Source organism: Balaenoptera borealis (assembly GCF_965194805.1).
Source record: "Balaenoptera borealis genome assembly, chromosome: 19".
In the NCBI taxonomy this organism is placed as follows: Eukaryota; Metazoa; Chordata; class Mammalia; order Artiodactyla; family Balaenopteridae; genus Balaenoptera; species Balaenoptera borealis.
Window position 1 is genome coordinate 25,362,532 of NC_138878.1, and position 26,640 is coordinate 25,389,171.

Below are 26,640 nucleotides of genomic sequence, written 5' to 3' on the forward strand. Positions count from 1 at the left end.
GTGCCTTTCATGGGTATGACCTGCACTATGGGTGGTTTAAGGAAGGCGATAATGAATACACTGAAGTCGCTCTCATGGAACAAGTTTTGGCAAATAGTAATTGTTTAGCAAATGTTGAAAGCAAATGAAAGTGGGTACTTTCACATGTTATCGTCTTTACTTAACACGATGACTGACTTGAACTTCCTTTTGAAGACACTAAGTTAACCAAGTAATAATATACTTAACTGCCATTTTACAGAAGGCATTTTCACATTATTCAATTCACTATCACATTAACTCAATAAATGCTGAAGACGAAAGGAACATTGTAATTTGTATTCTGATGGTCCAACTTTTAGGATAGAGTTTGGAAAAAGCGGGAGCAATTGATAAAGAAATAACAATACTGACTTTCTCAAATATCAACTCCCTTATAAACAATAGAATATTTTTTTCCTTAAGACAATACTGCCACATATCAGGGCTCATTCATTCACTTATTAATTAATGGAAAGTATTTCTCTATTCTGTATACATGCTTAGTCATGATTGTCATCTAGCTGTCACCTCACCACTTGTGCATATGGCAGTGTTAAATTTTTATTTTTAAATAAAAATATTTCAGTTATGTTTCCAGTAGTCAAATAAAATGACATCAGAAGATTTCAAGCATAAATTGCTATTGAAGCAGAAAGAAAGATGTTAGAACTAGAATACCTGTGATCCAGCAAGAGCAAAATTACAGGTCACATTTTAAAAGTAAGTCAGAGCTAGTAGATAATGTGAAGTTAATCTGGTTGCGTTCACCCCTCTTCCAGAGGTCACTGGAACAGGAGAGTGACTTGCTGAAGGTCAGGAAACAATAGAAGAGAAATGCTGGATTTACAACTGAGTTAGGCATCCCATCTGCCCATAATCCTGACCTTTGGGTTCTGCCTTTCCCCAACTCTAGGATTCTTTGGGAGCTAAAACGAGACACCCTACTGCTAGACACAGAGATGTGCAGGTAGATCAGTCTCCCCTTCTGGAGTATGACCCTTTATTGAGGGCTCAGAGACACAAACAGTTGCCTCTGAGGCATCTCACTGTGATACTTTAAAGTGATGTGCCATAAATTTCTGCTGACGTGCCAAGAATTCTTCAGGCTGCTCTCCTTCCTGAGATGAAAATTGTAGCATTGTGGCACCCTGTCTCTTTTCTATAAATTCCCTCTGGGCTTCGGATAGCCAGAGTTACATCTTGCAAAACAAACAAAAAAAAAACCCCATGATATAAGGTCTAGATTTACTGGGCAAGTCCACTCTATCTAGTATTTTGAATGAATCTAAGGACTTCTTTCTTAGCTTCAACAGTAGACTCTGGGAAAGGAGCTTGTTGTGTACAAGTGGCTTATTTGGGAAATGATCATGGGAAGCAGGCATCAGGACTAGAAAGAATGAAATAAAGGAGAAAGGAAAACCAAAAAAAAAAAAAATGCATTATCCAGTTGGCTCTGATGATACCACTGGACCCTTTGGAGAGTGTGTAGAATTATTCCCTGGAGGAATGAAAGGAAACGCTATCCATTGACTCCTGTTCCACTCTTATTTTGGGTCATCTATGGGCATTTAGTACTTTTCCACAATTCCACATCTGCCCCACAGTCTCCTACAGGTATCCTCTGCTATGGAAAGGCACTGGGAGAAAATAATAGCTAAGAACTAAAGAACTAAATAATAAAAGGAATTAATTAACTAGGATAGAGATATACAGAAAAATATTTTGGACTTATACATTACCTAACTTAACACTCAGGTATATATCATTTCAATTCACTGACGAAATAACTCACATTTCGAAAGTTTAAAGGATTTTCTCTTGACCACAAGGTCAATAGGTGATGAAGTAATCATTTTATTATTAAGTTGGGAAAGTCAATGATCAGTTTCCTCATTGACTCGTGAAAAATATTTTTAAATCTTAAACACACATTCTCCACGTTTCCCACCTACAGTCTTATTGATATTTATATGTAGTATTTTTTTTTTTCCCCAGAGTCTTTAGGCAAGCATTCTTGTTTTATTTAACATAGCTTTTCTCATTCTATTAGCTGGGGGGAAAAAAAGGGGCAAATAATAATAATAATAAAAATTAATTGAGCTTTTATTAGATCTAGACAGTGTTCTAATCTAAGCTATTTACATGCATTGACTGACAATTTTTTATTTTAATTTTCACTGCAACTCTATGTCATAGCTCCATTATAATATTTATTTTATATATTAGAAAAATGAGGCACAGAGGAGTTAAGTGATCTGCCCAAGATTACCCGAGAAGTCTCATTTTATAAAGTAGTGACTTAATCTCTGCCCTGCCCTGCCTCATATTATGCATGTGTCTGTACCATTCAAAGCAATCCAGTCATGAGAAGTTCACTCAGAGATTGAGGGAAACCTAGGGTGTTTTCTGAGTTCATTTCCAAAGCTATGTAATTCTTACCTCTGCATGATTACACAATAAATTAATACTGGAAACAGAAATCAGCACTATTTTTGAGCTCTTGTTATTTGCTAAATGTTTTAATACAATACCTTGTTTCATCTTCTCAGCAGTCTTAGCAGGTAGGACTTAGGAGATCAAGTCTAGGGCTCAGAGACATTCAGTAACTTACCAAAGGTCACACAGTTGCAGTGATAGACATAATTAAATAAGAATTCTGGCTGAGACTTCAAAGCCCATGCTTTTTACACAATTCAGTCATGTCCTCTGTAGTCTAAATATGTAAGGATATTTGTGGGAAGGATGGCTTTATCCAAACATCAAATGTGGAGCTGCATTTTGCAAAGTACAATGCTTTACTTTTTTTTTTTTTTTTTTTGTCTTTCCAATCATATCTAGCAGTACTAGAAGGACCTTTTTTACAGTGACAGCTTTTGAACAAATGCTAAGTATCAAATCATTATGTTGTACACTTAAAACTAATACAATGTTGTATGTCAATTATATCTCAATTTTTTAAAGCTACCTGTATAAATATGTGCAATGGTATTTATATAATTTTATTCAATTTTTAATTAATTTAAATACCACCACCACTCCCTCACAAGGTGTTCCAATTTGTTTCCTGGCCAATCTACGTATCGAGAAGATCTTCCTAGTGTTCCCACTGAAGGCTGAGGAAGGCAATATCCAAGGACTGAAGGGAAGTTTCCAGGAGAGACAGACAGAAATTAAGTTGATATTGATAAGAGCAGGAGTCAAGTGGAATAGGGAAAAGGGGTGGGAGAGGGTAACAAGAACAAAAGCATAGGAAGGAGTCTGTGGAACTGCATATGAAAAATTGTAATATCAATACTACTTATATCATAGGTTCACTGTGAAAATTACATGAGATAAGCCACATAGCACTTACGTCAACACATGCTCTACAAATTTTAAAGTTTTTTTAACCTCTGTCACATCATCATCATCACCATCACCTTTATCATAATTAGGCCCCTGCTTACCTTCCAAAATCTCACTTTCCATTGCCCCATAATTTTCCATAGTCTTATAATGTGACATTTCTACTATGAGCAAAAATTGGTGGAAATATCATAAACTCTGCAGACCTTGGTAAAGTTACATAGATTCTAATGATGAAATTATTATTTCTTAACAGAATATTAAAAGGGGAAATCTGCAAAGTACTTGTACTGGCTGACACAAAGTAAATGTGCAATAAATTGTTGCTCAAGGTAACATAATAATACAAGATGGTATGGAGTCTCTCAAGTGGGGTTCCAGCTGAAAATATGTGGCACTTTGAAATTAGGATAATTTGAGGAGAGTTTAATAAATACGCTATTTTAAAACGTGAGAAAAAGGATATAGAACCCATGGAAGATATTACAGTACCTTAGGGTTGAAATAGAGTGGGTAAAAAGGGGCGGTTTGCTCAAAATGGACAAGGTTGTGAGCTGAGAGCCATTCTAGGCAGCTGAGAACTTTCAGTTAAAAGAGAGAACAAGCCTACAGCAAGTCACAGTGAGGATCTGGGGGATTAAACCCCCCAAGCTCACTCTCCACCCTCCCTCTTTCCATGTATATAGTCTATACAGGTCAGCCTCTCATGGCACAAGACAAGAAGGAAAAAAGTAGAAAGTGGATCTGGAGAGGCAAGCAGAAAATGTTCCACTGAGGGTATATTTAAGTAGGTTAGCCTCTGTATATATGTATGGAAACATATAAATATACATATGTTCACTAGTGAATTAGGCATAAAGTTTTATTCTGTTTCATCAAATGTGACAACAGGTTTCCTTTAGCTTAACAAATAATGAGTTCATGTATTTATTTTTCTTATTGTTAATACCTTGACGGCAAGGACTTAATTCCTTTTTGTATCTCAGTCCTCACTGCCATTTGATACGTACTAGTTCAGTATAGTTACCATGAATGTTTATTGTATTGAATTGAGTTAAATGCTTGTTGAAGGCCACCTTTCATTAAATAAGGAATCTCACTTACACAGGATTTTGACTTTACATCTGAAAATAATTTTGTAGGAAAGGTTAAGCGTTTTAGTCAAGGTCACAGAGCTGATGAGTCCTAATACTGGATAAGAGCCAGGGTCCCAATTTTTGATCCTGTCCTTTTCTAATATGCCATTCTCGACATACAAATTCTCTTTACACACGAACTTGGCAACTCCATCCATTCAGGACCCCAGACAGTGCTTGGCACGTGGGAAACAACCATTTTTGTTCATTTGCTTTGCCTTTCACAGTCGTGTTCCCTGATCCTAGAACAGTACTAGGAATATGGTAGGTGCTCTATAACGGTTCATTGAAGAAGTAAAAGAATGAGAAGAAGGAGAAGAAGGAAGAAGGTTGTTCCAAGCAAACAGTATGTTATTTCTTCCTATTATGAGTCTTTCCCCTTAGATACATTTTTGGGGCATCCTGCACATATACACTGATTAAGTTCATTGCATTAGCAACTATGTGTTCGGGCAACATTAATTGTTAGGGATATTCTTCATCAGCTGATTTCTTGGCCATGGAAAACCAAAGGAAATCACAAGTAGAATTTTCTGTGAAGAGACCAGTCATTTTTCTATGTTCTCTTTCACAGCATTAAAATACTATTCCCTATTTAAATACCAAAAAAAGTACTTCACATAAGAGCTCATTCTGGGCTAATCTCCCAATCTATGGGTGGAATGACTGAATCTGGTTTTTCTCTCAATGAAAAATTATTAATGGGAGAGCTTTAGAAATCATTTCCTTGTGAAATATAAATCTGTCTCTTTGAATAAAGCATTCTGACAGGCAGCCTAGAAAGTACTAATACAAGGTAACAATCTATCTATACTACTGAACTTTATTTGACTGCGAGAAAAACAGTAAAAATTCTATTATGGCACATCAGAAAAGCCTGGCTCTACCCAGGTCTATGTATTTCTTTTACAAAAATACTCGTAAATCATTTAAAATCATTGACCATATCTTACACCTCTCTTTCAGTCACAGTTCAGATGGAAGCTGTGTTATACTCTAAATGACTTTGCTTCTCAGATGTAAAACAGAATTTATGTTTACTCTTCTTCTTCAGACACCCACACTTTCCTTCTGCAAGATAAACCTTACGACTGCTTTAAATCATCCGTTTTCTTTATGTGATTACTGAAAGAATGGCAGATTTACAGGCATAAGACCATCTGTACCAAGAAAAGAAGATGATTTTTTTTTCTTAATAGAAAACATGGCATGTTTTATTATCACTTTCATAATCTTGCTTATCTGCACACAAGAATCCTCCATGTTTGACCTATAGGTATCTCCCCTATGAAGCCAATGAAACACACCCACCTTTATGTTAAACCAAGGTTTCTCAGCCTCCCAGCACTACTGACATTTGAGTGATGAATAATTTGATAATTCTTTGTTGGGGAGGTGGGGGAGGGGGATGGCCTGTGCAACGTAGGATGTTTAGCAGCATCCGTGGCTTTTACCCACTAGATGTCAGTAGCACACCCCACCCACCCCAACGTGACAACAGAAATGCCAAATGCCATATTGTGAAATCACCCCCAGGTTGAGAACCACTGTTAAAACATTCCACACCTGCTTAGTAAACTACAGGAAAAAAGTTAAAGTTAAGGTACACCTACTAAGGACCCGACAGAATTCATACATCCATTCGCACACCTGTTCATTCATTCATCAACTCTTTCTTTCCTTTAGTCACTTTTTCCTGACCATTTGGAGGTTCAGCAAATCTTGCCCTATAGTAAATAGCATTCTCATGTAGACCTGGTTCTAGTTATTTAAAGGGTGTAATTATGCACTAAGTCCTAGAAAGGAAAGTCTAGGAGAGAATGAAAAATTGAATAAATCTGACTCCTGACTTGGAACTCATGAATTCCGGAAAAAGTAGTCACAGCACTTACAGTCACCAAGATTTTACTTTGTGTATTGGAGTTAGAAGAAGACATAATGCAACACTTGAGTTTTAGGGTGCTAATACCTCATAAGATACCTTATGCTTCAAATGCCAACTCTCCAAAAAAAAAAAAAAAACCACTACATTTTAGTAAACATAAGAGACAGACGAGCATATTTTTTGAGACATTTGGAGTAAATCATTTAGTGAATATACAATAAAACCTGGATTAGAGGGGTTTTTTTCATTTGCTTGATGCTTTGTAATTTCAAGTTTTTCTACAAGTGTGCATTTCTTTTATTATTAGAAAAAATCAGTAAGCTTTATAAAGTTCACTAAAAATTCTGGCTCCTGTACATTTGAAGTTAGGTCCAGTGCAGTGAACACTTTAGAGTAATTTTCAGCCTCAGATAGGATTATTTATGGGCAACCACAGAGTACCCCTAGAGAGCAGGGAAATAAAGTTGACATGATGGCATTTTCCAAATTGTTTCTGAACACACAAAACAGCAGCAGGTCTTTGAAGACCAGGCCTGCAGTCTCTGCCCAGGGAACAATGGCCCACGTAACAAAGTCATCTCTCTCCAGTCTTCCTACCTCTTGCCCAAGTGATTTCTGCTGCAGCAGCTAAAGCCTCTAACCCCCCACACTCAGGCCTCTAGAAGGTCACATCTGCATTGGCTAGAAGGTCAATCCAGGTGGTACTGCCCATGGATACTGTATGTTATTGCTCGTTGGCTTAATTACAGATTCTTCCCTTGCCAGCCTTTCCTTCTGGATCACCTTCTGCTGTGTGCTGCTTGGACATTTAGCTAGAAATAGGAGGAAAGGAAGTAGAAAGCAGAGGATCGAGCTATGGATCTGTGAGAAAGACAATCTACAGGTCCATGCAAGTTGCTTGCAGGATACAAATGAGGGCAATAAAAGTCTCTCAGAGAAAAATTACTTCCTTGAGAACACAAATAAAATCTCTGTTGAGGTTGTGAGGAGCAATGGCTTGGATACCATGTTGACCTGGGCTCCAGTCCCAGCTCTGTCTGTATTAGCTGTGCCACCTCAGGGGATCCTGTTAGGTGCTCCAAATCCAGTTTTTCCCTTCTGAAAAATGGACTTTATAATACCTATCACAATCTGCAAACTAAATGATAACTACTATAGACCATATTTAGGGTACTTAAGTCATCCATTTATTCATTCAAACAATTAACCGAGTGCATAATTTGTGACAGAAACTCTGCTACATGTTGAATAAAACATGGTCAACAGAAGTAGATACAGTGCCTCCCCTCAGGGAAGCATCCAGTCTAATTAGAAATCTGTATACTTAAGAAATAAACATATAAGTATACGATTAATCGTGCTACTTACAACAAAGCAGAAGTCTGTGGAGGCCATCTGAGGGCTGGGAAGGCTGTGCTGAGGATCATCAACTTGAATCTGGAAGATAGCAGATTTACCAGGTGAAGGAAAGAAAAGCATTCCATATGGACTGAACAACACAAAAAAGTATCTTATGTTATTATGGAACATAGGAGGCCCAAAAAACCATGTCCTTTGTGTACTCAGTACATAGCACAGTGCCTAGCATATAGAGGTCAATAAGTATTTGTTGAATGAATAAATGACACTTCTAAGAAGTATTCTGTGAGTGTTGATTCAGTTACTTGCTAGAGGTACAATCTTTGGCAAATAAATTACTTGTCTAAGCCTTAGTTTCCTTATTTGTCAGCTACTATTATTTCTAATACGACAACTCTAGATTATTTTTAGGATTCCATGAAAAAGTGGACATGAAAGGACTTAAGAGCTGCACAAACATTAGTTAAGTCTCTCATAAATAGGAGTTTTCCTCCATAAATATCACTAAGATGACAAGTTCCCTGAGCACAGGAGCCAAATTTATTTAGTTCACCCCTACATTCATAGCATCCATTGAGGTACCTAGACTAAAGCACTCACTCAATAAACACCTGATAATGAAATACCCATTGATACAGATTATGCTTTTATTTTTCAGTGTGTATACAGCTATGTGTGCACATATTATCTCTTTGATTTAGGTTCCTGTGTTGTTTCTGTCTAAGGCATCAAAACACAAGCATATTAAACCAAATATGATTACATAGTCTCTCTCTTGTGCTTCCTGCACTATTCACCAAATCTATGCCTATTAACCAGCCTGAAAAGGTCCTGAAATATTTCTAAGCAGAGCTAGTGCCTTTACTAATTGATCCTTTCCCTTTATTCTCTAACTCAATTTCCTTCTGAAAAACAGGAGTGGGGCACAGGAAGAAGGAGTGGGAAATTTATTTTATAATTTATTGGAAGACTAATATGGCCACCTCAAAGTTTGAAAAGCAATAGAGCACAGTAAGTGTTGAGAGGCACCATCTGCCATAGACCTTGAGCATCCCAGCACATACTTGCTGGGTATGCCAAGAATGCAAGATCTTGAGCTTTCTTTACCTGGACCATTTCTCAGGACTCAGTTAGCAGAAAGCAACCTTGAGGAATGAGATAATGTCTCTACCCTCTCCAGTCCCCTAGCAAAAACTGCTTCCACATACTATCACAGTGGTGAATCCTATAATCCAGAGTTTCTCTCCTGTAATGCACTCCCTTAGACTTGGTGAAGGGAGAAGGTGGGGGAACCAAAACAAATGATCATAAAGCTCTCGTTTCTGCTTTTGTTGTGAGGAAAAACATTCTTTTCTCTGAACCAGGAGTCTCATATCTCCAGTCAGTCCGTGATACTGAAGCAGACTAACTTGTTAGCCTGTAAGTAGAGAAAATCACAACCTTTTCACTGTTCTGGACATTTGCTAATAATTTTGGCATTAGAATCTGGGTCTATTTTTCCATTTAACTTTTTTTGAGCTTCAGTTTTTGTCTTTTGAATGCTAAGATCATAACCACAAACACAAGTGCTGAGCCAGAATTACATGTTTTCATTAGCAATCAAATAAGTCTAAATACTGCATTGTGCTAACAACAAAACAATACAAAAGAAAACAACCACAAGCTTACTAGTCACAGGAAAGTCAGAAATGGAATACTTTTGGGTGCTGTCTCAGACATGGGAATTCACAGGCCATCATCTCTGGGGTTATTTTGAATGATATTAACTCCTATTACCTTCTACCTTTAAGTTCAAGATTCTAATTCCTAGGGCTTCCCTGGTGGCACAGTGGTAAAGAATCTGCCTGCCAATGCAGGGGACACAGGTTCGAGCCCTGGTCCAGGAAGATCCCACATGCCGTGGAGCAACTAAGCCCACGCGCCACAACTACTGAGCCTGCGCTCTAGAGCCTGCGAGCCACAACTACTGAGCCCGTGTGCCACAACTACTGAAGCCCGCACACCTAGAGCCTGTGCTCCGCTACAAAGAGTAGCCCCCGCTTGCTGCAACTAGAGAAAACCCGCATGCAGCAACGAAGACCCAACGCAGTGAAAAATAAATAAATAAAATCAATTAAAAAAAAAAAAGATTCTAATTCCTAGGAAAGGAACATTGATTAGTTGAGCTTGGATCATGTCTTTTCCCTTTGACCAAGGTAATGTGATAGGGAGAGAAGAGGGACAGGCATTTTATTTTATTTTATTTTTTTAACATCTTTATTGGAGTATAATTGCTTTACAATGGTGTGTTAGTTTCTGCTTTATAACAAAGTGAATCAGTTATACATATACATATGTTCCCATATCTCTTCCCTCTTGCGTCTCCCTCCCTCCACCCTCCCTATCCCACCCCTCTAGGTGGTCACAAAGCACAGAGCTGATCTCCCTGTGCTATGCAGCTGCTTCCCACTAGCTATCTATTTTACGTTTCGTAGTGTATATATGTCCATGCCACTCTCTCACTTTGTCACAGTTTACCCTTCCCGTTCTCCATATCCTCAAGTCCATTCTCTAGAAGGTCTGTGTCTTTGTTCCAATCTTGCCCCTGGGTTCTTCAAGATGGTTTTTTTTTTTTTGGTTCCATATATATGTGTTAGCATATGGTATTTATTTTTCTCTCTCTGACTTACTTCACTCTGTATGACAGACTCTAGGTCCATCCACCTCACTATAAATAACTCAATTTCGTTTCTTTTAATGGCTGAGTAATATTCCATTGTATATATGTGCCACATCTTCTTTACCCATTCATCTGTCAATGGACACTTAGGTTGCTTCCATGTCCTGGTTATTGTAAACAGAGCTGCAATGAACATTATGGTACATGATTCTTTTTGAATTCTGGTTTTCTCAGGGTATATGACCAGTAGTGGGATTGCTGGGTCGTGTGGTAGCTCTATTTTTAGTTTTTTAAGGGAGCTCCATACTGTTCTCCATAGTGGCTGTATCAATTTACATTCCCACCAACAGTGCAAGAGGGTTCCCTTTTCTCCACACCCTCTCCAGCATTCATTGTTTGTAGATTTTTTGATGATGGTCATTCTGACTGGTGTGAGATGATACCTCATTGTAGTTTAGATTTGCATTTCTCTAATGATTAACAATGTTGAGCATTCTTTCATGTGTTTATTGGCAATGTGTATATCTTTGGAGAAATGTCTATTTATGTCTTCTGCCCATTTTTGGATTGGGTTGTTTGTTTTTTTGGTACTAACCTGCATGAGCTGCTTGTAAATTTTGGAGATTAATCCTTTGTCTGTTCCTTCATTTGAAAATATTTTCTCCCATTCTGAGGGTTGTCTTTTCATCTTGTTTATGGTTTCTTTTGCTGTGCAAAAGCTTTTAGGTTTCATTAGGTCCCATTTGTTTATTTTTGTTTTTATTTCCATTTCTCTAGGAGGTGGGTCAAAAAGGATCTTGCTGTGATTTATGTCATAGAGTGTTCTGCCTATGTCTTCCTATAAGAGTTTTATAGTGTCTGGCCTTACATTTACGTCTTTAATCCATTTTGAGTTTATTTTGGTGTATGGTGTTAGGGAGTGTTCTAATTTCATACTTTTACATGTACCTGTCCAGTTTTCCCAGCACCACTTATTGAAGAGACTGTCTTTTCTCCACTGTATATTCTTGCCTCCTTTATCAAAGATAAGGTGACCATATGTGCGTGGGTTTATCTCTGGGCTTTCTATCCTGTTCCATTGATCTATACTTCTGTTTTTGTGACAGTACCATACTGTCTTGATTACTGTAGCTTTGTAGTATAGTCTGAAGTCAGGAAGCCTGATTCCTCCAGCTCTGTTTTTCTTTCTCAAGATTGCTTTGGCTATTTGGGGTCTTTTGTGTTTCCATACAAACTGGGAAACTTTTTGTTCTAGTTCTGTGAAAAATGCCAGTGGTAGTTTCATAGGGATTGCACTGAATCTGTAGATTGCTTTGGGTAGTAGAGTCATTGTCACAATGTTGATTCTTCCAATCCAAGAACATGCTATATCTCTCCATCTATCTGTATCATCTTTAATTTCCTTCATCAGTGTCTTATAGTTTTCTGCATACAGGTCTTTTGTCTCCTTAAGTAGGTTTATTCCTAGATATTTTATTCTTTTTGTTGCAATGGTAAATGGGAGTGGTTTCTTAATTTCACTTTCAGATTTTTCATCATTAGTGTATAGGAATGCTAGAGATTTCTGTGCATTAATTTTGTATCCTGCTACTTTACCAAATTCATTGATCAGCTCTAGTAGTTTTCTGGTAGCATCTTTACGATTCTCTATGTATAGTATCATGTCATCTGCAAACAGTGACAGCTTTACTTCTTGTTTTCTAATTTGGATTCCTTTTATTTCTTTTTTTTCTCTGATTGCTGTGGCTAGGACTTCCAAAACTATGTTGAATAATAGTGTTGAGAGTGGGCAACCTTGTCTTGTTCCTGATCTTAGTGGAAATTGTTTCAGTTTTTCACCATTGAGGACGATGTTGGCTGTGGGTTTGTCATATGTGGCCTTTATTATGTTGAGGAAAGTTCCCTCTGTGCCTACTTTCTGGAGGGTTTTAATCATAAATGGGTGCTGAATTTTGTCAAAAGCTTTCTCTGCATCTTTTGAGATGATCATATCTTTTTTCTCCTTCAATTTGTTAATATGGTGTATCACATCGATTGATTTGCGTATATTGAAGAATCCTTGCATTCCGGGGATAAACCCCACTTGATCATGGTGTATGATCCTTTTAATGTGCTGTTGGATTCTGTTTGCTAGTATTTTGTTGAGGATTTTTGCATCTATGTTCATCAGTGATATTGGCCTGTAGTTTTCTTTCTTTGTGACATCTTTGTCTGGTTTTGGTATCAGGGTGATGGTGGCCTCGTAGAATGAGTTTGGGACTGTTCCTTCCTCTGCTATATTTTGGAAGAGTTTGAGAAGGATAGGTGTTAGCTCTTCTCTAAATGTTTGATAAAATTCACCTGTGAAGCCATCTGGTCCTGGGTTTTTGTTTGTTGGAAGATTTTTAATCACAGTTTCAATTTCAGTACTTGTGATTGGTCTGTTCATATTTTCTGTTTCTTCCTGGTTCAGTCTCAGAAGGTGGTGCATTTCTAAGAATTTGTCCATTTCTTCCAGGTTGTCCATTTTATTGGCATAGAGTTGCTTGCAGTACTCTCTCATGATCCTTTGTATTTCTACAGTGTCAGTGGTTACTTCTCCTTTTTCATTTCTAATTCTATTGATCTGAGTCTTCTCCCTTTTGTCTTGATGAGTCTTGCTAATGGTTTATCAATTTTGTTTATCTTCTCAAAGAACCAGCTTTTAGTTTTATTGATATTTGCTATCATTTCCTTCATTTCTTTTTCATTTATTTCTCATCTGATCTTTATGATTTCTTTCCCTCTGCTAACTTTGGGGTTTTTCTGTTCTTCTTTCTCTAATTGCTTTAGGTGTAAGGTTAGGTTGTTTATTGGAGATGTTTCTTGTTTCTTGAGGTAGGATTGTATTGCTATAAACTTCCCTCTTAGAACTGCTTTTGCTGCATCCCATAGGTTTTGGGTCGTCATGTTTTCATTGTCATTTGTTTTAGGTATTTTTTGATTTCCCCTTTGATTTCTTCAGTGATCTCTTGGTTTTTAAGTAGTGCATTGTTTAGCCTCCATATGTTTGTATTTTTTACAGATTTTTTCCTGTAATGCATATGTAGTCTCCTAGCATTGTGGTCGGAAAAGATACTTGATACAATTTCAATTTTCTCTAAATTTACCAAGGCTTGATTTGTGACCCAAGATATGATCTATCCTGGAGAATGTTCCATGAGCACTTGAGAAGACTGTGTATTCTGTTGTTTTTGCATGGAATGTCCTATAAATATCAAGTCCATCTTGTTTAATGTATCATTTAAAGCTTGTGTTTCCTTATTTATTTTCATTTTGGATGATCTGTCCATTGGTGAAAGTGGGGTGTTAAAGTTCCCTCCTATGATTATGTTACTGTTGATATACCCTTTTATGGCTATATTTGCCTTATGTATTGAGTTGCTCCTCTGTTGGGTGCATAAATATTGACAATTGTTATATCTTCTTCTTGGACCAATCCGTTGATCATCATGTAGTGTCCTTCTTTGTCTCTTGTAATAGTCTTTGTTTTAAAGTCTGTTTTGTCTGATATGAGAATTGCTACTCCTGCTTTCTTTTGATTTCCATGTGCATGGAATATCTTTTTCCAACCCCTCACTTTCAGTCTGTATGTGTCCCTAGGTCTGAGGTGGGTCTCTTGTAGACAGCATATATACGAGTCTTGTTTTTGTATCCATTCAGCCAATCTATGTCTTTTGGTTGGAGCATTTAATCCATTTACATTTAAGGTAATTATCGATATGTATGTTCCTATTACCATTTTCTTAATTGTTTTGGGTTTACTATTGCAGGTCTTTTCCTTCTCTTGTGTTTCGTGCCTAGAAAAGTTCCTTTAGCATTTGTTGTAAAGTTGGTTTGGTGGTGCTGAATTCTCTTAGCTTTTGCTTGTCTGTAAAGGTTTTAATTTCTCCATCGAATCTGAATGAGATCCTTGCTGGGTCGAGTAATCTTGGTTGCAGGTTTTTCCCCTTCATCACTTTAAATATGTCCTGCCACTCCCTTCTGGCTTGCAGAGTTTCTGCTGAAAGATCAGCTGTTAACCTTATGGGGATTCCATTGTGTGTTATTTGTTGTTTTTCCCTTGCTGCTTTTAATATTTTTTCTTTGTATTTAATTTTTGATAGTTTGATTAATATGTGACTTGGCGTGTTTCTCCTTGCATTTATCCTGTATGGAACTCTCTGTGCTTCCTAGGCTTGATTAACTATTTCTTTTTCCATATCAGGTAAGTTTTCAACTATAATGTCTTCAAATATTTTCTCAATCCCTTTCTTTTTTTCTTCTTCTTCTGGGACCCCTATAATTCGAACGTTGGTGCATTTAATGTTGTCCCAGAGGTCTCTGAGACTGTCCTCAATTCCTTTCATTCTTTTTTCTTTATTCTGCTCTGCAGTAGTTATTTCCACTATTTTATCTTCTAGGTCACTTATCCATTCTTCTGCCTCAGTTGTTCTGCTATTGATCCCTTCTAGAGAATTTTCAATTTCATTTATTGTGTTGTTCATCACTGTTTGTTTGCTCTTTAGTTCTTCTAGGTCCTTGTTAAACATTTCTTGTATTTCCTCCATTCTATTTCCAAGATTTAGGATCATCTTTACTATCATTATTCTGAATTCTTTTTCAGGTAGACTGTCTATTTCCTCTTCATTTTTTAGGTCTGGTGGGTTTTTGTCTTGCTCCTTCATCTGCTGTGTTTTTTTCCATTTTCTCATTTTGCTTAACTTACTGTGTTTTTTGTCTCCTTTTCGAAGGCTGCAGGTTCGTAGTTCCCGTTTTTTTTTTGGTGTCTGTCCCCAGTGTCTAAGGTTGGTTCAGTGGTTTGTGTAGGCTTCCTGGTGGAAGGGACTAGTGCCTGTGTTCTGGTCTATGAGGCTGGATCTTGTCTTTCTTTTGGGCAGGTCCACATCTGGGGGTGTGTTCTGGGGTGTCTGTGGCCTTATTATGATTTTAGGCAGGCTCTCTGCTAAAGGACGGGTTTGTTTTCCTGTCTTGCTAGTTGTTTGGCATAGGGTGTCCAGCACTGTAGCTTGCTGGTCATTGAGTGAAGCTGGGTCTTGGCGTTGAGATGGAGATGTCTGGGGGATTTCTGCCATTTGATATTACGTGGAGCTGGGAGGTCTCTTGTGGACCAGTGTCCTGAACTTGGCTCTCCCACCTCAGAGGCACAGCCCTGATGCCTAGCTGGAGTACCAAGAGCCTTTCATCCACACGGCTCAGAATGAAAAGGAGAATAAAAAAGAAAGAAGGAAAGAAAGAAGATAAAATAAAATAAAAATGAAGCAAAATAAAAGTTATTAAAATAAAAAATATTAAGAAAAAAATTTTTTAAGTAATTTAAAAAAAAAATACGGACAGACAGAACCCTAGGACAAATGGTAAAAGCAAAGCTATACAGACAAAATCACACACAGAAGCATACACATACACACTCAGAAAAAGAGAAAAAGGGAAACATATATATATATATCTTTGCTCCCAAAGTCCACCTCCTCAATGTGGCATGATTCGTTGTGTATTCAGGTATTCCACAGATGCAGGGTACATTAAGTTGATTGTGGAGATTTAATCCGATGCTCCTGAGGCTGCTTGGAGAAATGTCCCTTTCTCTTCTTTGTTTGCACAGCTCCTGGGATTCAGCTTTGGATTTGGCCCCGCCTCACCCGCCTCAGCGTGTAGGTAGCCTGAGGGCGTCTGTTCTTCGCTCATACAGGATGGGGTTAAAAGAGCAGCTGCTTCGCGGGCTCTGGCTCACTCAGGCAGGGGGGATGGAGGGGTATGGAATGCGGGGCGAGCCTGCGGCTGCAGAGGCCAGGGAGACGTTGCAGCAGCCTGAGGCATGCCGTGTGTTCTCCCGGGGAAGTTGTCCCTGGATCACGGGAGCCTGGCAGTGGCAGGCTGCACAGACTCCCAGGAGCAGAGGTGTGGATAGTGACCTGTGCTCGCACACAGGCTTCTTGGTGGCGGCAGCAGCAGACTTAGCGTCTCATGCCCGTCTCTGGGGTCCGCGCTGATAGCCGCGGCTCGCGCCCGTCTCTGGAGCTCCTTAAAGCGGTGCTCTGAATGCCCTCTCCTCCTGCACCGTGAAACATTGGTCTCTTGCCTCTTAGGCAGCTCCAGACTTTTTCCCGGACTCCCTCCCGGCTAGCTGTGGTGCACTAGCCCCCTTCAGGCTGTGTTCACGCAGCCCACCCCAGTCCTCTCCCCGGGATCCGACCAAAGCCCGAGTCTCAGCTCCCAGCCCAGCCCATCCCGGTGGGTGAGCAGACAAGCCTCTTGGGCTGGTGAGTGCTGGTCAGCACTGATCCTCTGTGCGGCAATCTCTCCACTTTGCCCTCCGCACCCCTATTGCTGAGCTCTCCTCCGTGGCTCCAAAGCTTCCCCCCTCCGCCACCCGCAGTCTCCGCCCGCGAAGGGGCTTCCTAGTGTGTGGAAACCTTTCCTCCTTCACAGCTCCCTCCCACTGGTGCAGGTCCCATCCCTATTCTTTTGTCTCTGTTTTTTCTTTTTCTTTTGCCCTATCCAGGTACGTGGTGAGTTTCTTGCCTTTTAGGAGATCTAAGGTCTTCTGTCAGCGTTCAGTAGGTGTTCTGTAGGAGTTGTTCCACACGTAGATGTATTTCTGATGTATTTGTGGGGAGGAAGGCGATCTCCGCATCTTACTCTTCCACCACTTGAAGCTCCTCCCAGCATTTTAAATATGGACTGGCTGGAGTAGCAAATGCCCAAAGAAAAAGCAGAAACCACAGATGTTCTTTAAATGCCACTCTTGGCATATGTAAATGCTCAGTACGTATTAGGTGTTACTATCTTGTTCTTTAATGTTGTTGTTGTTGCCATAATGGTTAATAATAATAAAAATCTTGTTACAAAGCTGTCAGTTACTGACAATATAAGCTCATTAACAAATATCTTCCACTGTTAGAAAATCCAAATATATCAGGGAGAAATGTCACAGATGTAAATTTAAGAGCTACCAGATTTTTTTCAAGGTTAAGTTTACATTAGTCTAGCAACCAGTGGGTGTGAAGGCCTGGACTGACAATTTGTCTTCAATTTGATAAGAAAATGAAGAATGTAACCCCTTGATTAGGAGTACAGACTCTATAGCTGCTTTGAATCTCAGCCTACCCACTTCCTTATTATTTGATTCTGGGAAATTAGATTAATCTCTCTACATTTCAGTTCTCTCATATTTAATTCATTGAGTTAACTGAAGTAGACAATCCACTTAAAGCATTCACAGAGTCCCTGACACTTAGTACATGCTCAGTAAATGTTAACTATGACTATTATTCAGTGAGCTGCAGAAGTTCATGACTTCACTCTTTTACCTGCCTGCCCACAGCATATGAATGATAGATCTGCAAAATCAGGCATGGCCTCTATTGGACATTTTTATAAACAAAAATAGCCAAACAATTATGAAAACTCTGCATGCTGAGGATAAAGACTTAATCTGGCAAATATTTTTCTGAGGAAAAAAGAAATGATTCACTAAGATTTTAAATTTGCTTGTATAGAAAAAAACGTACACTTAAAAAGAGATTTAATTATTTGGCCATAAAATTCTCCTCTTTTATTGTGATTTCAGTGTGCAATTTAACCACACTTTTTGATCTCATGTGTGTGTACACTGTAATCATTCAACTGTCTTAATTTAGCTATTTGTCTCCTTTGTCTTATAAATTGCTTTATTTTTGCACTGAAACAAGCTTTTTAAAATTATCACAAATATTTGTTTTACATAACCACTGTTGAGGAAAAAAGAAAAGCTTTTTGGGACTTCCCTCGTGGTGCAGTGGATAGGAGTCCGCCTGCCAATGCAGGGGACACGGGTTCAAGCCCTCATCCGGGAAGATCCCACATGCCATGGAGCAACTAAGCCTGTGGGCCACAACTACTGAGCCTGTGCTCTAGAACCCACGAGCCACAACTACTGAGCCCACGTGCTACAACTACCGAAGCCCGCGTGCCTTCAGCCCGTGCTCCGCACCAAGAGAAGCCCCAGCTCAATGCAACTAGAGAGAGTCCACGCACAGCAATGAAGACCCAACGTAGCCAAAAAATAAATAAATAAATATATAAACAAATTTATAAAAAAAAGAAAAGAAAAGGCTTGTTCATTTCCATGTAATTCTAAAGGGTACAGAAAAATGATACTTTCTTACTCCCTGCATTGTCAGGCTATAGTTATGTAAATGGGATCTGTGACCAAGTATTTACTGCACTTGCATTCACTGAACACTGCAGCTGAGCAGGACCCAGGAATTATAAAACGTGTAAATGTATTGATCTATAGCATCTCTTCCTTGTTTAATCTATGGCTTTTTAAAGATGCAGAAGAATCTAACTAGGGGTTTACCAAGATGTTAGTTCCATAATAGCTGCTGACCTCAATGGCTGGGCATGACTTCTAAAGAAAAGGGAAAAAAATCATCATTTTCACATCTCTCGCTAGTGGGTTTTTGCTTTGAAAGTCCCCATTCTTATGGACGTGAATCCAGACAAACCTAGGCCCAAGCTCTGTCTTTGCCATTTACTCCCTATGTAACTTCATATTTCAGTTAACTTTGCTGAGCCCTGGTTCCCAGGAATCCTGGTCTTTATTTTATTGGGTCCGTGGAAAAATCAGAATAATTTTTCTGAGTTTGTATTTGTGGTCTCAATTATATCAGAATGGTCCTCCCTCTCAGAGGTGACTTCATTCTTCACAATGACCTTGGTTTGCATATTCCTCAACCTTGATAATCCTGACCAAAGAATTAGATTCCCAGAACAAATTCCTGTTCTGCTTTTCTTTCTGCCTCTTTAATTACTCTTTTGTCCCCATCAGCATCTCTTCTTCTTCCTACTATTCCATGCATGGAGAGCCCCATAACACAACAGAGTCCTTGGCCCCATGCTCCCTTATACCTTCATTCCTAGAAACAACTTTAAAAATTCTTATTCCACTAATAATTGGCATCAACTAGTAACAGCAGGCATCCTAAATCTTGCAACAATTCTACAAGTTGCTTCTAATATTTGCCTCTTTTACACATTGGTTTTATTCCTAGCCTTCAAAAGAAAACTTAAAACCAGATTTGCCTGACCCAAATGATCATACTCTTTCAGATATACACGCAACTTCTTTATTTACACCTCGGCTCTAGACTTGGCCACCTGAGTCCTTGGCTTATATATACAGCTAATTAGGTCTGAGTGTTTTTAACTGGAGGGTAATCAATCTCCCATAGGCATACTCCTCTAAGCCCATCCCAGTTTCTGTCCATTAGAATCACCACTATCCTCATAATTTCCTCAATGGGATCTTATAGTACCTACATCAAAGGGTCAGTTGTAAGGACAAAATATGTGCATAGGTATAGATGGGGTAGTATCTGGCACAAGATCCATTCTCAATAAGTTGTTGTTCTTGTTATTACTAATACTAATACTACTACTTCGAAAATGCTCTAAAAGCTTAAGATCTAGAAAATGAGTAGATACACAGGGAGTAACAATTCAGTCAGTTAAGTGCTCTGATAGATATTTGTATAAGATGCTCTATGATCACAGCAGAGTGTGTCTAAATGTACAATGGCTGCACTTTTTAATATTTAGTCACTAAACACACACACAGATACACAAGCACACACACTGACTATATGTGCAACCCATATTTTGGAGAAGGAAAGTATATTGGTAAGATTCCTCTGGACTATCCCCCCATGAAATGAAATTCTTAGTGAATGCCACTCTGAAGTGAGACTTTCTATCTTCAGTTACCAGATTGTCTCCTGAAGTAATTGAAACTCGTGAGCCTTGAATATAAAGCTGCTCAGTGCCACTGATCATAATAGAGCAATGTGAGCTGAGGTGACAATACTGTTTTTGAAATGGGAGAGTTAGCTTAGCCAATATAAAATATATAAACATATATTTATTTTAATACATATTTTTTAAAGGATTTGTGCCTGAGTGGTGCAGCTCCTAAATCTCTAATTACATTTAATATAGTAAGGAAGCCTAGTCATTGCTTCCTGGCCCTTCCAACAAGAGTCAGGATAACATCCAGGGAACTTCATGAAGCAAAAGGCCAATAACCTTCTCTCTCTTTGGAGAATCATAAAGCAACAGAGCCTGAACTTGGTCCATGCTGCTACTGATAGGACAGTTCCTTGCTAGCCATTACCTGAAGGGATGAGAAAGTAACCATTAAATTCCTACATCTCTTAACTTATTGAGATCTGAAGAGGAAAAGGATAGGAGATGGCATTAAAGCTTACCTCCACTTACTTCTACTTTTGCCTCTGTGAAAATTAGAAAATTAATCCTTACTTGGACTAAGTCAGAGGAGGAAGTTAGATGGGTAGAAAGGGAACCACATGCTTCTTAATAACCTCACTGTCACTAATGCACCCTGAGGAAGGCAGCAGTGCCCAGCAGTCATGTGAGAAGCAGGGGAGATGGTTGTTTTATTCAGAGGCACAGTGATTGAGTAGGGTGGTGTTCCAAAGAAAGACAAATGGAGGAACTCTTGAAACAGAATTGCTCGTGTTTAAATCCTGTATCATATTTGCCAGCTGTGTGACTTTGGGCAAATGATTCTAACCCTCTGAATTCCAGTCGTCTCATTTGTATAATGGGGACAAAACTTACGTTAAAAACCCATTGATAGAATTTAAGATGATGCAGGTAAATGGTGTAGCATGTAGTAAATACCCAATCAATTATGGTTTCCTTCTTTGTTTTGCCTACCAATTCTATTTCCTCCAATACCACATTTAAGAGCAGTACATCAATTGATATAAAAGTCAAATCATTAAGAAAATGTAAATTATTTTCTGATTAAAAAGAGGAAAGAAGTTGGGAAAATCTTTTTGAAATTTGTGTCGAAAAATATTGTGAAGTCAAGTTAGGACCTAAGTGGGTAGAGTATTCTGATTGGTTAACAGTATCTACACAGACAGAGGAGGGGACGGTAGTTATTTGCATACCATATAGTTATGATCTCTCAGCTAAAATGTCTTAGAGATATTTGCAGCATTTGAATCACAAAGTCCTAAATATCCAACTACAAAGAAACTAAATTATGACTGACTTTTGCCTTTCATTAAATTTTATTGGGAGTATAAAGAGGAATGACATGGTCCTTGTTCTCCATTAACCAAGTAAATAAGGATAGAAAAGATATTCTACAGAAATAAATGACATTTACAATCAAATAAATAAATAAATAAAGGACCTAGGAATAAATTTAACCAAGGAGGTAAAAGATCTGTACACTGGAAACTATAAGACACTGATGAAAGAAAATGAAGAAGACACAAATAAGTAGAAAGATATCCCATGCTCATGGACTGGAAGAATTAATATTGTTAAAATGTCCATACTACCCAAAGCAACCTACAGATGCAATGAAATCCCTAACAAATTCTTAATGTCATTTTTCACAGAAATAGAGCTAACATTCCTAAAATTTGTATGGAACCACAAAAGACTCCAAATAGCCAAAGCAACCTTGAGAAAGAAGAACAAAGCTGGGGTTATCATGCTTTGTGATTTCAAACTATATTACAGAGCAATAGGAATCAAAACAGTATGGTATTGGCATAAAAACAGACACATAGATCAATAGAACAGAATATTGGGCCCAGAAATAAACCATGCACATATGGTCAGTTAATCTACAACAAAGGAGCCAAGAATATACAATGGGGAAAGGATAGTCTCTACAATAAACAGTGTTGAGAAAATTAGATAGCCACATACAAAAGAATGAAACTGGACTACTATCTTACACCATATACAGAAATCAACTCAAAATGAATTAGACTTGAACATAAGACCTGAAACCATAAAACTACTAGAAGAAAACATATGGGTAAGCTCCTTGACCCTGGTCTTAGCAATGATTTTGATTTGACATTAAAAGCAAAGGCAACAAAAGCAAAAATAAACAAGTGAGACTACAACAAACTAAAAAGCTTCTGCACAGCAAAGGAAATTATCAACAAAATGAAAAAGCAACCCATGAAATGGGATAAAAAATTGCAAACCACATATCTGATAAGCAGTTAATATCCAAAATATACCTGGAACTCATACAACTCAATAGCAAGAAAAAACAAATAACCTAATTTAAAAATGGGCAAAGGACCTGAATAGACATTTTTCCAAGGAAGACATGAAAATGACCAACAGCTACAAAAAGGTGCTCAACATCACTAATATCATGGAAATGCAAATCAAAGCCACAAATGGTATCACCTCATACCTGTTAGGATGGCTATCATCAAAAACACAAGAGAGAAATCATGGTGAGAATGTAGAGAAAAGAGAATGCTTGTACACTGTTAATGGAAATGTAAACTGGTACAGCCACTATGGAAAACAGTATAGAGGTTCCTCAAATTAAAAATAAAACTACCACATGATCCAGCAATCCCACTCCCAGATATATATTCAAAGGAAACAAAATTACTATCTTGAAGAGAGAGTTGTACTCCAATGTTCATTGCAGCATTACTCACAATAGCCAAGGTATGGAAACAACACAAGTTTGTCAGCAGATCAGTGGATACAGAAAATGTGATTGATACACACACACACACACACACACACACACAGAGGAATACTCTTCAGCCTTGAAAAAGAAGGGAATCCTGACATTTGTATGAACCTGAAGGTCATTATGCTAAGTGAAATAACCCACAACAGAAAAACGAACACTGTGTGGTATCACTTATGTGTAGAACCTGGAAAAAAAAAAGTTGAGCTCATAGAAACAGAGAGTAGAATGGTGGTTGCCAGGAGATGGGGAATAGGAGAAAGAGGGACAGGTGGTAAAAGGGTACAAACTTTCAGTTATAAAATGAATAAGATCTGAGGATCTAATGTATAACATTGTGATTAGAGTTCATAATACAGTATTGTATAACTGAAATTTGCTAAGAGAGTGGAACTTAAGTGTTCTCACCAAAAGAAAAAAAAAAAGTGAATAAAAATGTGAGGTGATAGATGTGTTAATGTGACGGTAGGAATTCTTTTACAATATATACGTATATCAAATTATCACATTGTACACTTTATAAATTGTAATATATTTGTCAATAAAGCTGGAAAAACATATGAGGCGTATTCATACTCGTCTTATCAAAAGGCGGGAGTCTATGTCCCCTACTGTGAATCTGGATGGGGTTGCGCTTTCCAACATCAATTTTCTAAAACCAACGAGATGTCCTACAATTCAAATAAATTCTGATACTAACTACCCAGATATAGCACAGACCCCACAGACTAAAAGGCTCAGTGCTATGAGACGGCCCCTACTTTGGGCCCCAGCTACAGGTGCTAGAGACTACTATACTTTTGACCAATAGGCTTGGCTACAAATTCACGGGTTCCCCTGATCCCCTACAGTTTCAATAATTTGCTAGAACAACTCACAAAACTCAAGGAAGTGCTATATTTAAATTACCATTTCATTATAAAGGATATAAATAAACAGCCAGTTGAACAGGTACATGGGGCAAAGGTCCCAAGCACTGGAGCTTCTGGTCCCATGAAATCAGAATATGTCACCCTCCCAGTACATCAATATGCTCACCAACCAAGAAGCTCTCTAGTCCCTCTACCCTCTAAGAGGGACTAGAGAGGTCAGGGGATGGGACCGAAATTTCCAACCCTCTCATCACATGGTTGGTTTTGCTGTCAATCAGCCCCCATGCTAAAGCTATCTAGAGGCCCCATTATGAGTTACCTCACTGCATAAATTCAGATATGGTTGAAGAGGGGTCATTATGAATAACAAAAGACATTCTAATCCCTCAGAAAATTCCAAGGATTCTTGAAACTCTGTGCCAGGAACCAGGGACAAAGACCAGATATATTCTTTATTATACCAGACCTTGCGATTGCTTTCACAAAGAGAGAACTGTTAAAGTGATTCTGTGTGATGCACAAAGCTGAGTCATAAAAGGCCATGCAGCTTCCACCTTGTTCAATGGACCATTCATACTCAGAGCCCTGAACCATACTCTAAGAAACCCAACTCCACGAGGCCTCCATGCCATAAACCAATCAAACCACATGTAGGCACTCTGATTTGAGTCATTCTAACAGATATGAGATGAGTCTTTAGAATTTTCTAGCCACCAGCCTTCTCGTCAACTTGGCCAGTGAGTCTTCCCAACTGAATCCCCAGAATGTGGATCAGAGAAAAGCAATCCCTGTTGGGTCCTATCTGAATTCCTGACCCATAGAATCTGTAAGCTTAATAAGAGAGCTATTTTAAGCTGTTAAATTATAGGGTACCTTGTTACACAGCAATAGTAACTGGAACAAGTCATAACAAGTGAGGCTGGAGAAGTAGAATGGGGCCAGGTCGTGCCATGTGAAGAGTGTTGGGCTTTATTCCATAGACAATCAGTTTTTAGAGTGGGGAGGAATGCATCAGAGTTGGACTTACTTTTTAGATAACTCATTCTGGCTGCAGTGAGAAGGTTAAATTTAAGACAGGCAAGACCAGAGTCAGGGAGATGGTAAGAGACTACTGAAAGATGAGGAGGACATTTACTAGGACAGTAATGATACAAATAGAGAAGGGAGGATAGCCTTGACAAAAAAACAAAACCAAAACAAAACAAAATTCAGAAGGTAAAAGCAGCAGAATTTGGCGGAAAATCCAACACAGAATTCAGGGAGAGGAGGGAGAAGGAAGAATTAATGGTGACCCAAATGTTTCTGGATTGAATGGCTAGGAAGCTGATAGGGCTATCAACTGAGATTTAATACTAAAGAAGTTAACTACAGTTGACGAAAAGATAATATCCACCAAGTTTTGAATGTGTTAAATTGAAATTTCTTTGGAACGCTAGGTGGATATATCCAGCAAAGCGCTCACAAGCCTAAAGCTTGGGAAGGAAGTTAGGACAGATGGTAGTAGATTTAAGAATCAACAGTCTCTACAGTTAGACCAATGAAAACAGATTAGATCATTTAGGGAAATTATTCAAAATAAGTAAAATGGAGAATCAAAGATAAATCTCTATAGGTCCAGTATCTAAGAGTCTTAAAGGGTAGGAATGACCAAGGAAACAAAGAAAAAAGGAAAGTAAGGCCAGAGAGGAAAGCAGGAGTGACACTGACTCCAAGGAGTAAAGAGTTTCAGAAAGCCTTTATTGCTCTCTGCCATTAAACGGAGCAGAGAGTTCCACTAACCCCATGCCAAGACCTTTGCAAGACACTGAGAATATAAATCTGAATACATCATCACTCTAGCCTTCACAGAGACATAGACAGGTAAACAAATATGTGACAGTAGAGTGGGAAAAGTGCAAAACAGAACTGCTATTCAGTACAGAATTACCTCAAGGAAAGAGAAACTGAGTTAGTGAAAATAAAATCTTCAGAGGATATAATACATCAGGTTTTTGTCTTCTAAAATGGTGTGCAAGCCACTTGAATTCAAGAATCAGAACTTTTTTCATACTCAAGCCTTGAGGACCGCTACGTGGAGTTCAGTAAGTGAGTACACATGATGGGCCTGAAATTCTGTAACTTCTGGGAAAGTCACACATTCTGAAATAGATAATCTACATTAAAGTGTAAAAAAAAAATCCCACCCAGAGAAGGAAGAGGGTTGCCATTCACACCAGACCCCAAGGGAAGCCGGACCCTTCTTCCTGCCTGGCATCAGTACAACTAATCTGTAAACTGCCTTTCTGCACCCTGGACCTCCTTGCTGGTATTCTGACCCTGTGCCATTATGTGGGGTGGAGAGCACCTGAAAGAAGCATTTATTACTGCCTTGAATTGAAATCTAGAAGCCAGAATTGTTTGGGAGCTAAAAGCAATTTATTCCTAAGCTTTCATGTTTATAAAGTTGAGATGATTCCCATGTCCAGTCCCTCCTCCCCCCAAGCTTTCCATCTGCAAGCTCCAGGGCAGATGAGTTAGGCTTTGGGGCTGGTTCAACTCCAGATGGTTTCAAACTTTTGCACAGGCCTAAAGATTTACACAACCTCAAGTTTTATCTTTAAAGAAACAGCTAGCCATGTATTTTTGGATGTAGAAGAATTTCTTCCACAGTCAAATGCACAAAACCATGTAAGTACCACACATACAACAGGTAATTTTAGTATGAAACCTGTCCTTCAAAGTGCTAGCGTGTGTGTGCATGCGTGCGTGCGTGTGAGTATGTGTGTGAGAGAGAGAGACAGAGAGAGAGAAGAGGGAGAAAAAAGAGGGAA